Source organism: Canis aureus, chromosome 17 (assembly GCF_053574225.1).
Source record: "Canis aureus isolate CA01 chromosome 17, VMU_Caureus_v.1.0, whole genome shotgun sequence".
Taxonomy (NCBI): domain Eukaryota; kingdom Metazoa; phylum Chordata; class Mammalia; order Carnivora; family Canidae; genus Canis; species Canis aureus.
Window position 1 is genome coordinate 55,556,821 of NC_135627.1, and position 11,750 is coordinate 55,568,570.

Below are 11,750 nucleotides of genomic sequence, written 5' to 3' on the forward strand. Positions count from 1 at the left end.
AGTCTTCATCTACCAAAATAGAACTTGCATCTGATTATGCTTTAAGATCTAACTAAAAAAAAAAAAAAATTCTAACTACTAATTTGTAGGAAATTCAAAGGAAGGAGAAACATCATAAATGACATCCTGAGGATACAATCAACAAAGTACAGAATGTAGAAAAGAGTACAGGAAACCTAACCCAGTTTTTTAAAGATATTTTCCTAGTTATCTCTACATCAATGTGGGGTTTGAACTCATGCCCTGAGATCAAAAGTCTTGTGTTCTTCAGACTGAGACAACCAGTTGCCCTAAATTTTTTTTTAAATAACAATGAGAAAGAGAGAGAAAAAGTGAAAGCTAAAAGATATCTCCATCAATCACAATGCATGACCCTTGGATCCCAATCTAGACTATAAAAATACTTATTTTTATTTTTTAAGATTTTTAAAAATGGGGACGCCTGGGTGGCTCAGTGGTTGAGTGCCTGCCTTCGGCCCAGGGCGTGATCCCGGAGATCTGGGATCGAGTCCCACGTTGGGCTCCCTGCATGGAGCCTGCTTCCCCCTCTGCCTGTGTCTCTGCCTCTCTCTCTCTCTCTCTCTCTCTCTCATGATTAAATAAATGAAAATCTAAAAAAATTTTAATTAAAAAAAAGATTTTAAAAAATGTGGTAAAATACGTATAACACAAAATTTACCACCTTAACCATTCTCAAGTATACAATTCAGTGACATTAAGTACATTCACATTATTGTGCAGCCATCATCAACCAGCTCCAGGTGAATTCTTTCAACTTGCACAACAGATACTCTGTACTGATTAAATAGTAGTAACTCCTCATTCTCTCCTCCTTTTACTCCTAGCAACTACCATTTTACCTTTTTTTCTACCACATTTTTATGAAGTTGACTATACCAGGTACCTCGTATAAGAGGAATTGCACGTATTTGTCCTTTTGTGACTGGCTTATCTTAGCATAATGTCCTCAAGATTCATCCATGTTGTAACATGTGGAAGGATTTCTTTTTTTGTTTTTAAGATATTATTCATGGGAGACACAGAGAGAGTTGTGCCCCAACTTCCTTCCTTTTTAAAGGCTGGATAATATTCATGTGTGTGTATATGTGTGCGTGCTCACGTGTGTGTGCGTATTTTTGTTTGTTTATCCTTTCTTGCTCCCATGGACACTTGTGTTGCTTCTACCTTTTGGCTATTGTGAATTTAAGAAAAAAATATTTTTAAGCTCTGGTCAAAATGATATATAAGCTTTTTCCCCTTACCTTTTCCTGTTGGTTGGAACACGCAGACATTGTAGTCCACCATGTAGGAAAGGGCAACCCCCCAGAGATGGTGAAATAGTAAGATGCAAGAACCTTTGACCCTTAACAACTTCATGAACAGAATCAATTCAGCTGGTTACCTGGGAGGGAAGTAAAATTTACATGGACAAAGCTGTGGCAAAAGCTCTCCTTATAGAAAGGAGTCTTAAACTGAACTTGTTTCAACTTTATCCATTGATGGTGGAGGCATGTGCTTGCTTTGCTTAAGATTTTCCCCTAATCCTGCCTGTGAACTCTATCCTGTCCATAACGTTTATGTATTGGGAGTAGGAAATCTGATGCATCAATATGGAAACTCCTAGATTTTGCTTTTAACAGGAATCTGGACCTAATTTCTCATTGATATTCAGCACATGTGGCTCCTCTGGTTTTGAAATCTGAACACTAGTGAGGATCCATCTGTTTAATATGGTATTTTGGGACTTCCGTTATTTGCGATTTTTATCTGGATACTTTGACCAAGTGTTTCAGTATGATTTCTTAACTATAACTTAATTTAATATAGAAAGTATGATAGGATCCCTGGGTGGCGCAGCGGTTTGGCGCCTGCCTTTGGCCCAGGGTGTGATCCTGGAGACCCGGGATCGAATCCCACATCGGGCTCCCAGTGCATGGAGCCTGCTTCTCCCTCTGCCTATGTCTCTGCCTCTCTCTCTCTCTCTGTGACTATCATAAATAAATAAAAAAATTTTAAAAAAAGTATGATAGAAAAGCTTTGGTAAATATTTATGAAAACAAATTGGATTTCATTACAGGAATGAAAAATTAAATTTTCTCATGTTTTATTTAACACTTTATTCCTAGAGTAATCCCTAATGGACAATTAAATTGACTTACTGAGAATGAGGGCTTCTTGCAGGCCACAGCAGCCATACGTTAGATCATACATGAGGAACTTCACAGAAGTGATTCAGCTGAATTACGTCATCTGTCAAGCAAAATACATCCAGAGTCTTGTCTGAACCCCCAGAAGGAACAAGACTCTGTGTGTGCTTGCATGTGTGTTTAGTTTTCTGGTACTGAGCTTGTCAGATGGTTCTATTCTGCTACACAGCAAGGAATCACAAAGCCCTGTCAGTTCTACCTCTTGAATCTATCACTATGTGTCCAATTCATCAACACCTGTTCATCTCCACTGCCACCTTCCTAATCTAAACTGCTGCCCTCTTCCACTTGGATTAGTGCAATAATATCTAAACAAGTATCTTGGTTTTCATTCTGGCCTCTCCCAATCCATTTTTTCCCATAGCAGTTAGAGGAATCTTTTTAAACATGTAAATCTGGGACACCTGGGTGGTGGCTCAGTGGTTGAGCATTTGCTTTGGGTTCAGGTCATGATCCCAGGGTTCTGGGATGGAGTCCTGCATCAGGCTCCACTCAGGGAGTCTGCTCCTCCCTCTGCCTATATCTCTGCCTCCCCCTCTTGCCTCTCTCATGAATAAATAAATAAAATCTTTAAAAAATAAAATACAATAAACATGTAAATCTAAGGAGTGCCTAACTGGCTCAGTTGGAAGAGCATGCAACTCTTGATCTTGAGGTCGTGCATTTGAGCCCCATGATGGGTATAGAGATTATTTTTAAAAATAAATAAACTTTAGGGCAGCCGGGTGGCTCAGCGGTTTAGTGTTGCCTTCAGCCCAGGGCGTGATCCTGGAGACCTGGGATCAAGTCCAGCGTCGGGCTCCCTGCATGGAGCCTGCTTCTCCCTCTGCCTGTGTCTCTGCCTCTCTCTCTCTCTCTCTCATGAATAAATAAAATCTTAAAAATAAATAAACTTTAAAATTTTTTAATTTTATTATTTTGTATTTATTTATTTTTTAAAAGATTTTACTTATTTGAGAGAGAGTAAGAGTGAGAGAGATCACAGAGGAAGAGGAAGAGGGAGAAGCAGACTTGCTGCTGAGCAGGGAGCCTGACTCGGGGCTTGATTCCAGGACCCTGAGCTCATGACCTTAACCAAAGGTATATGCTCAACAGACTGAGCCACCCAGGTGCCCCCTGTATTCAAGTTTTATAATTTTCTGCAAGTTTGGAGCTCCTGGGTGGCTCACTTGGCTAAGCTTCCAGTTCAAGGTTTGGGTTCAGGTCATGATCTCAACGTCATGAGATCAAGCCCCGTGTTGGGCTCCATGCTCAGCCCAGAGTCTGCTCAAGATTCTCTCTCTCTTTCCTTCTGCCCGCCTTCCCCCCGCTCTCTCTTTTTTTCTCTCAAATAAATACATAAAAGCCTTTAAAATAAAACTTTTCTGCAAGTTTATATTTGACCTGAACAAGGCTTTGAGAGTCTTACATTGTCTGATCCCTTCATTCCCTCTCTAACTGCCTCCACACTCAATCATTGAGCCTGCCCACGGGCATCCTCCGTGTTCCACAGACACAAACACACAGGTCCTCTCCCTTTAGGGTTTGCAGACACTACTTCCTTTTTCCAGAGCACTAAACATTTGAATACCTTTAACACCAAGCTAATAAAAACCCCAAGCTCATCACTTCTGAACTATGTTACTATTGTCTGTGCTCTTAAACTCATGTCGAGTGTATTCATATGGTGAATATTGTACATTGGCATGGTACTGTGCATTTCATCCAACTCTACACTATAAATCAGACAAATACAACAAACCAGGGCTTTTTCTGGGGGTTAGGAGAAGCCAGTTGTGAAACATTTACTAGCCCACCACTGTTATAATAAATCCTTTCTGTGCTTCCTTTCCATTATTTGACCTAAGATAATTAAGGCAGTTACCAAAGAGATTTCAAATTATAGTGTTATATCCTTTTGATTTGTTTTCTCATTTATTCACGTAAGAATTCTATGAGGTAGGTATAATCACCCCATTTTATAAGCTAGGAAATAGGCATGGAGAGAATAAAATAAGTAGGCAAGTATGCAGCAGAGCTATGACTTGAAAATATGTTTGACTCCAAAGCTCATGTTCAACAATATAGAAGCTGTTTTAGGGGTTATTTCTTTTTGATCATGCATAACTGGGAAACGAGTTATCTCCCGGGAAGGATGGGTATTCTGGGGAAAAGAGAACTGAGGAGGTGAAGGGACGCGCAGAGAGAATTTAGAGACAGGGTTTTAGGGGCCTGGGCTGGCTCAGTCAGTTAAGCATATGACTCTTGATCTCTGGGTGGTGACTTCAAGCCACATTGGACATGGAGCCTACTTTAAAGAAAATAAGAACAACTAGAGATGGGGTTTTACAGATTGGTATGACACTGAAGCAAAATTATCTACCCATGACATCACTAGTGTAAGGGATATCTAATTAATTACCACATTTCAGGACTCATTTGTAAATTTTGAATGAATTTTTTTTTTTTTTTTTGGTGATTGGAATTACATATTCCCCCCATTTTTATTTAAATTCCAGCTAGTTAACATACAGTGAGATATTAGTTTCAGATGTAGAATTCAGTGATTCATCACTTACATACAATACGCAGTGCTCATCATATCAAGTGCACGCATTAATACTCATCACTTATTTAACCCATCCTCCCACCCACCGCCCCTCCAGCAACCCTCAGTCTGTTCTTTGTAGTTAAGAGTCTGTTTCTTGGTTTGCCTCTCTCTTTTTTTCCCCTTGTATGTTCATTGTTTTGTTTCTTAAATTCCACATACGAGTGAAATCATATGGTATCTGTATTTCTCGGGCTGATTTCCCTTAGCATAATACCCTCTAGCTCCATCCATGTCATTTCATTGCAAATGGAAAGATTTCATTCTTTTTTATGGCTAGGTAATATTCCAGTATATTTATATACCACAACTTTTTTTTAAAGATTTATTTATTTATTTGAGAGAGAGAGAACATGAGCAGGAGGGACAGAGGGAGAGGGAGAGAGAATCTTGAGCAGATGCCATTCTCCGCACAAAGCCCTACATGGGGCTCCATCCCAGGAACCTGAGATCATGACCTGAGCTGAAACCAAGAGTCAGACACTCAACCAACAGTGCCACCCAGGCTCCTCAAATATATCACATCTTCTTTGTCCATTCATCAGTTGATAGGCATTTGGGTTCTTTCCATAATTTGGCTATTGTTGATAATGCTGCTATAAATATTGGGGTGCATGAAAATCTTTGTGTTAATAGCCAATTCAGGGCCACCTGGCTGACCCAGTCAGTAGAGCATGCAGCTCTTGATCTCGGGGTTGTGAGTTTGAGCTTCATGTTGGGTATAGAGATTACTTAAAGAAAATACAATCTTAAAAAAAAATAACCAATACATAGTAAGTCTAGTATATTAAGAAGAGTTCTGTGGTGGTGTTCTTTGACTTGTTAGAATGTTTTTGAGTATGAACAAATAGAATCTCTGGCATGGAAAACTACTGGGCCAATGGGTATGGCCAAGGACAATATCTGAGAGTGAACTTATAAACAGAAAGAGTTAGGGCCCCCAGAAAAAAGAAAGACTTGAGATATAGGTTTCATGATACTAGAGAAGTCATTTCAGGTCCCCAGCTAGTTTCTCCTGGCTCTCCTTACTCTAGCACACTTATTGCAGAACTTCTTAGGTGGTGTCAGGTTTACAAAGAAATGCAAAAACCTCAGTAGTTAAGGATTTTAAAGGAACAAAAGTAATGTAAATATGAACAGTCTCTACCAGGTCAGGAAATAGCAGCCTAACCCTATCAGAGACAATAAATCAATGGTAAAACTCCCAGTGCTTTTCAACAGTAAGCAAGACCCTGCATTCCTTACCTGAGAAAATGAGTCAAGACGCCATCCAGTATATACCACTGTCAGAACATGTCAGGAATTTTTTGGTCAGCACCAGTGAGGTAATCTGTCACATGAGCTCTCTCTGTCCACCAAAGAAGGATTAGGGGACCCACCTAATATTAGACCTCCTGCTCTTCCGCCTAAGAGAAACAACTCACCTGTTACAATTCTTTTTTTCTTTTGCTAATAACTTCCTTGCTCTACCGTCCTTCCTATAAAAATCCTTCCATTTTGTGCTACTCCTGGGAGCTCCTCTCTACTTGCTAGATGGGATGCTGTTGAATTCATGAATTGCTTAATAAAACCAGGCTTTACTTAGTTGAATTTTTGTTTTTTTAACTGTGTGCACGCACGCACACACGCACACACGCACACACACACACATATACACATACACACTTATTTGTTTCCCTGGAAAACCTCCAAACTTAAACAGATGTTGGTAATCAGAATGGGTCTAGAGGAACTGTATGTTAAGAATGAATTTTATGAATTGGTTCCGGGTTTCTGCAATTATCTCTCTAATCTGATTAGATTTAAAGACACTAATGACTCTATTTACAGTAGTAAACAAAGTACTGATAGTCCATTGTGTGACCTTTAGAGATACACAGAACACCTGCATTGGCCATGCCTAATTGAGCACTTACAAGAAGCAAAGACCTGGGTAACTGTATGTGATACTCTCAAACATTCTTGGAAAACTAACAAATACAATGAGATTGGCTGGTTGCTCCTAATGTTGCTGGACAAAGTGGTGAAAGAGAAAGACAAGCTCAGGAATTCGAATTTCCAGCTCAAGTGCTGTATACAGGACCAGAAAGCTAAAAAGATAAAAGAGAAGATAAAGATAAAGATAAAGATCTCCTGTAGCTGCAGGGCTGAGATGGCAAAAATCAAACACAGATGCTCTTTTTGGGACTTGTGGAATTATAATATAGGTTGAACTCTCAGCTGTTCAACTCAAAGGAGTGTGTTTATTTATTTTTTTAAAAAATTTATTAATTTATTCATGAGAGACACACACACACCACACACAAACACACACATACACACACACAGAGGCAGAGACACAGGCTCCATGCAGGGAGCCCGACATGGGACTTGATCCCAGGTCTCCAGGATCAGGCCCTGGGCTGAAGGAGGCGCTAAACTGCTGAGCCACCTGGGCTGCCCAAAGGAGCATATTTAAGTGAGGGAATTGATTGAGAAAGGACTGGATCCTCTGTGTTTGGAATGGGGATATGTGGGAAGATCCTGATGAAGCTGGGAACATTGAAGCCCTAAATTCAGGTGAGTCTTCTTTGCCAGTGGAAGCAGCCTTTGCACCCCCACATGGAAGCAGCTTCCCCACCTCCAGTGGTTGTGTCCCCGACATCCCCTAACCTCCTCTGAGAAGATTAAGGAAGACATTGTAATAACTTCCCATCCAAGACAGTTGTCTTGCTCAACAATGCTAATTCTCTTGGGACACCTGAGTGGCTCAGTGGCTAAGCATCTGCCTTTGGCTTGGGTCATGTCCCGGGGTCCCGGGATCAAGTCCCGCATTGGGTTCCCCATGGGGAGCCTGCTTCTCCCTCTGCCTCTCTCTGTGTGTCTGTCATGAATAAATACATAAAATTTTAAAAACAAAACAAAACAATGCTAATTCTCCTCAGGACTCACCACTTACCAACTCTCTTGGCTCCTAGACCTGTAACTAAACTCAAGTTTCAACAGGTCCCAAGGGTGAGGTACCAAGTGTGACCCAGGAGAGGTACACTATACTTCAAAAGAACTGAAGTTTTCTAATTTATACAAGTAGAAATCCAGGGAACACATGTGTTTGAGAATGGATATTAGCCATGTGGGATCATGGTGGAAGGAACACAAAATTGGATCAGACCAAAATTATTACTCTCTGGCATATAATGGGCCCTCAGGAAGGTGAAAAATCTAGCTGTGATATCTAACACTGTTGATCTCCAGAGTAAATCTATGACTCTGGTTCACAGTGTTAGAGGCAGTTAGGTTCTAACAGGATGGCTGTGTTTCAGGATTTCTTTTCCTCTGGTGTCCATGGTTCTTGGTTACACCACTTTCAAGAATGAAGAGGTAGACCAGGCAAAGAGTGGTGGGCAGCAAGGCAAAGGTGGTAGTACAAATCTCCTGGAGAGTGAGAGAGGACCCTAGAGGGTTGCCGTTTTGGCATTTAAGTCTAGGGGATTTTTTTAAAAAAGATTTTATTTATTTATTTGGAAGAGAGAGCACAAGCAGAGGGGAGGGCCAGAGGGAAAGGGAGAAGAAGATGCCCCGTTGAGCAGGGCGCCCCATGTGGGGCTCAACCCCAGGACCCAGGGATCATGACCTGAGCTGAAGGCAGCAGACCAACTGACCAAGCCACCCAGGCGCCCCTAAATTTAGGGGGTTTTATGAGATTGTTAGTGGGCTGCTTTAATCTGATTAACCCTCCATGCACCTGTCACCCAATCAGGTTTTGGTCCTTGTCCAACCTATCAGGTTGTTTGGGAGGGAAAGGGTGCAGGTCTTCTTTCAGGGTGGTATAGAGTAACATGATGGGCTCTTTTTCCTTTTAAGTGTAGCTTCCTCTTAGGATGGGACCCCTTGCCCCTGCCGCCTTTCTTCCGACCATCCTCCATTAACAGGAGACCAGCAAAGGGAGAGTCAGTGTCAGCTATCAGGAAAATCAGATACCTGTCATGCCAGCACTCTAAAACAAAGCCACAAGAAGCTGGATCAAACCAGACAGGTTCAAGAGTAAGAAGGCCAAGACCCTGATCAAGTAAGGGAGAAAAGAAAATTTCTCTCAAAGAAATCTAGTCCTTAAACAATAAATATTCCATCCCCTTGTCAACAATTGTCAATAAAAGATAGAGACCCAAACCCCAGGATGCACAGCTCTCCTCTGAGCTTGCCTGTTCTCACATCTTGTGATGTGTTCTCTCACTTTAATAAACTCTTCACCTGTACCACTCAACCACTGTGTCTGGTCCATCCTTGATTTCTTTCTTTTTTTTTTTTTTTTTAAGATTTTATTTATTTATTCATGAGAGAGAGAGAGAGAGAGAGAGAGAGAGAGAGGCAGAGACACAGGCAGAGGGAGAAGCAGGCTCCATGCAGGGAGCCTGATGTGGGGCTTGATTCTGGGTCTCCAGAATCATGCCCTGGGCAGAAGGCAGATGCTCAACCGCTGAGCCACCCAGGCGTCCCCCTTGATTTCTTTCTTGTGGGGACACTGAATGCCTCCAACATCCCAGGGACAGGCTGGGGAAATGCCTCAGAGTCTGGGGGGCTCCCCAATGCAGCTGGCAACAACAGAGCTGTCTTGTTTCTCTCACAGCTCTTAAGCATTCCTCCTCAAGCTGGGAGCGTTTGAAAAGGACAGATAAAAGTTTGTTCTTTGTTCCACACTATATGAGGATGGGGTGCTAAATAGTTTTTTTCTTCTTCTTCCATATGTATGTATGTGTGTATGTAATGAGTGAACCTTTTTGCCCAACATGGGGCTTGAACTCAGGATTTGGATATTAAGAGTCGCATGCTCTCCTGATTGAGCCAGCCGGGCACCCCACCCTGTGTAATCTCTTTAAAATCTCGCACTTTTTTCTTCTCTAGCCATTTCTTCTTTACACATTTGTTTTGCCTCATTCCCCATGTACACACACACACACACACACACACACACACACACTCATTTTGAGTCTTCTCATGACCCATAGATTAAGATCTTAATCCTTTAGAGTCCATTACTAGGGTACTCTAGGCTGCATTAATTCCCTTTTCGCATGGTGTCATGTTTCATGTTTTTCTGCTGTATCAAAGCTCAAAGCAGCTGTCTTCACCCTTTAAATGTCTTTTTTTTTAAGATATTATTTATTTATTCATAAGAGACACACAGAGAGGCAGAAGCAGAGGGAAAAGCAGGCTCCCTGTGGGGGAGCCCAATGTGGGACTCCCAGGATCTGGGATCACACCCCAAGCCGAAGGCAGAGGCTCAACCACTGAGCCATCCAGGTGTCCCCACCCTTTTTAATGGGCCCTTTCCTAAGCCGTGACACAAGAATGTAACCTTCCTTTTCAACCCATGCCTGGTTTCCCATCTTTCCTATTAGTTTCCTCGGCTGATCACAGAAACCTGACAACTTTTCCTGGCCCTATGAGGCCCAGACTTGGAAATTCCTCAATTATCTGCGTGGCTCTGATATTTGATTCAATACATCACTTGCTATTCTTACAATATTTTACTATTTGTTTCTCTTTCAGCAAATGTTCATTCAGCTAAAGCCTATTGAAATCTGACAATGTGTCTATCATATACCTTGCTTGCTGTTGTGGATACAAAAATGAATAAAACACTATTTCCACCTAGGAGGAGCTCATAGTCTAGAAAGCAAAGGCAGCGTGTCAACATGCACATAGTGGCACAGGGTAATAAGTATCCCATTGTGATGTGAAGGAAAACCAGCCTCCTCTGGGGAACTTAATGAAAGGTTTCATGGGAAGTGACATTTCCCTAAGTCTGGAAACCCAAGGAGTTTGCCAATCAGAGGACAGGGGTGAGAAGGAGGGTCAAGGAAGAATAGGGCATCTCTCCATGAGTAAAGGGCATCCAGTGGGCAGAGGCTCTGAAACAACTGAGGAAGATCCTGATGTCTCTGGGGAGGTCCCAAGGCAGGTGTGGTGCATGAGCCACTGGGTCGCAGGGAGCCAACCGAGAGGGCCTTGGTAGAGAGCAATGAATTTTATGCTAGAGGCAAGGAGACCGAGAGGAAACTGCAAGCTGGGGATTTGAACTCAGGACTTGGATATCAAGAGTCGCAGGTCTACTGCCGTTGATCTAATTAGATGGGCCTCGAGTTTTGGAGTCTGAAAGGGGTGCGTTCTGTTTAATTGGAAGTGCTCAGGATAGTCTCTCACCCGAGACACTCCTTTTTTCTTTTTCCTCCCCGAGGGTCTACAAACTGCATGCTTGAGACCTTCCCAGGGCCACCGATTGCACCCCAGTGCCCACGTGCGCTAATTCACTTCCTCCCTCCCTATCCTCAGAAAGGTTGCGTCTCTCTCCTTGGCCAGGGTTGGACACATCCGGACAGCTTTCCTCTCTTTGAACCCCATTTTTGTTTTGTCGCTTTGTCTTTCTTCGCATACGCTGACCTGGTCTTTAAAAGCATGTGTAGGGCAGCCTTGGGGGTGGTGGTGCAGGGCAGGGGGCTGCCTTGGAGACCCAGGATCGAGTCCCACGTGGGGCTCTCTGCATGGAGCCTGCTTCTCCCTCTGCCTCTCTCTCTCTCTCTCTCTGTGCGTCTCTCATGAATAAGTAAATAAAATCTAAAAAAAAAAAAACAAAAAAAACCAATTGTGCAGGGCAGCCCCGGTGGCTCAGTGGTTTAGCTCCTGCCTGCAGCCCAGGGCGTGATCCCTAGAGACCCAGAATCAAGCCCCACATCAGGCTCCCTGCATGGAGCCTGCTTCTCCCTCTGCCTGTGTCTCTGCCCTCTCTCTTTCTGTGTCTCTCATGAATAAAGAAATATAATCTTAAAAAAAAAAAAAAAAAAGCATTGTGCAGGGCAGCCCTGGGGGCTCAGCGGTTCAGCTCCTGCCTGCAGCCCAGGGCGTGACCCTGGAGACCCAGGATCCAGTCTTGCATCGGGCTCCCTGCATGGAGCCTGCTTCTCCCTCTGCCTGTGTCT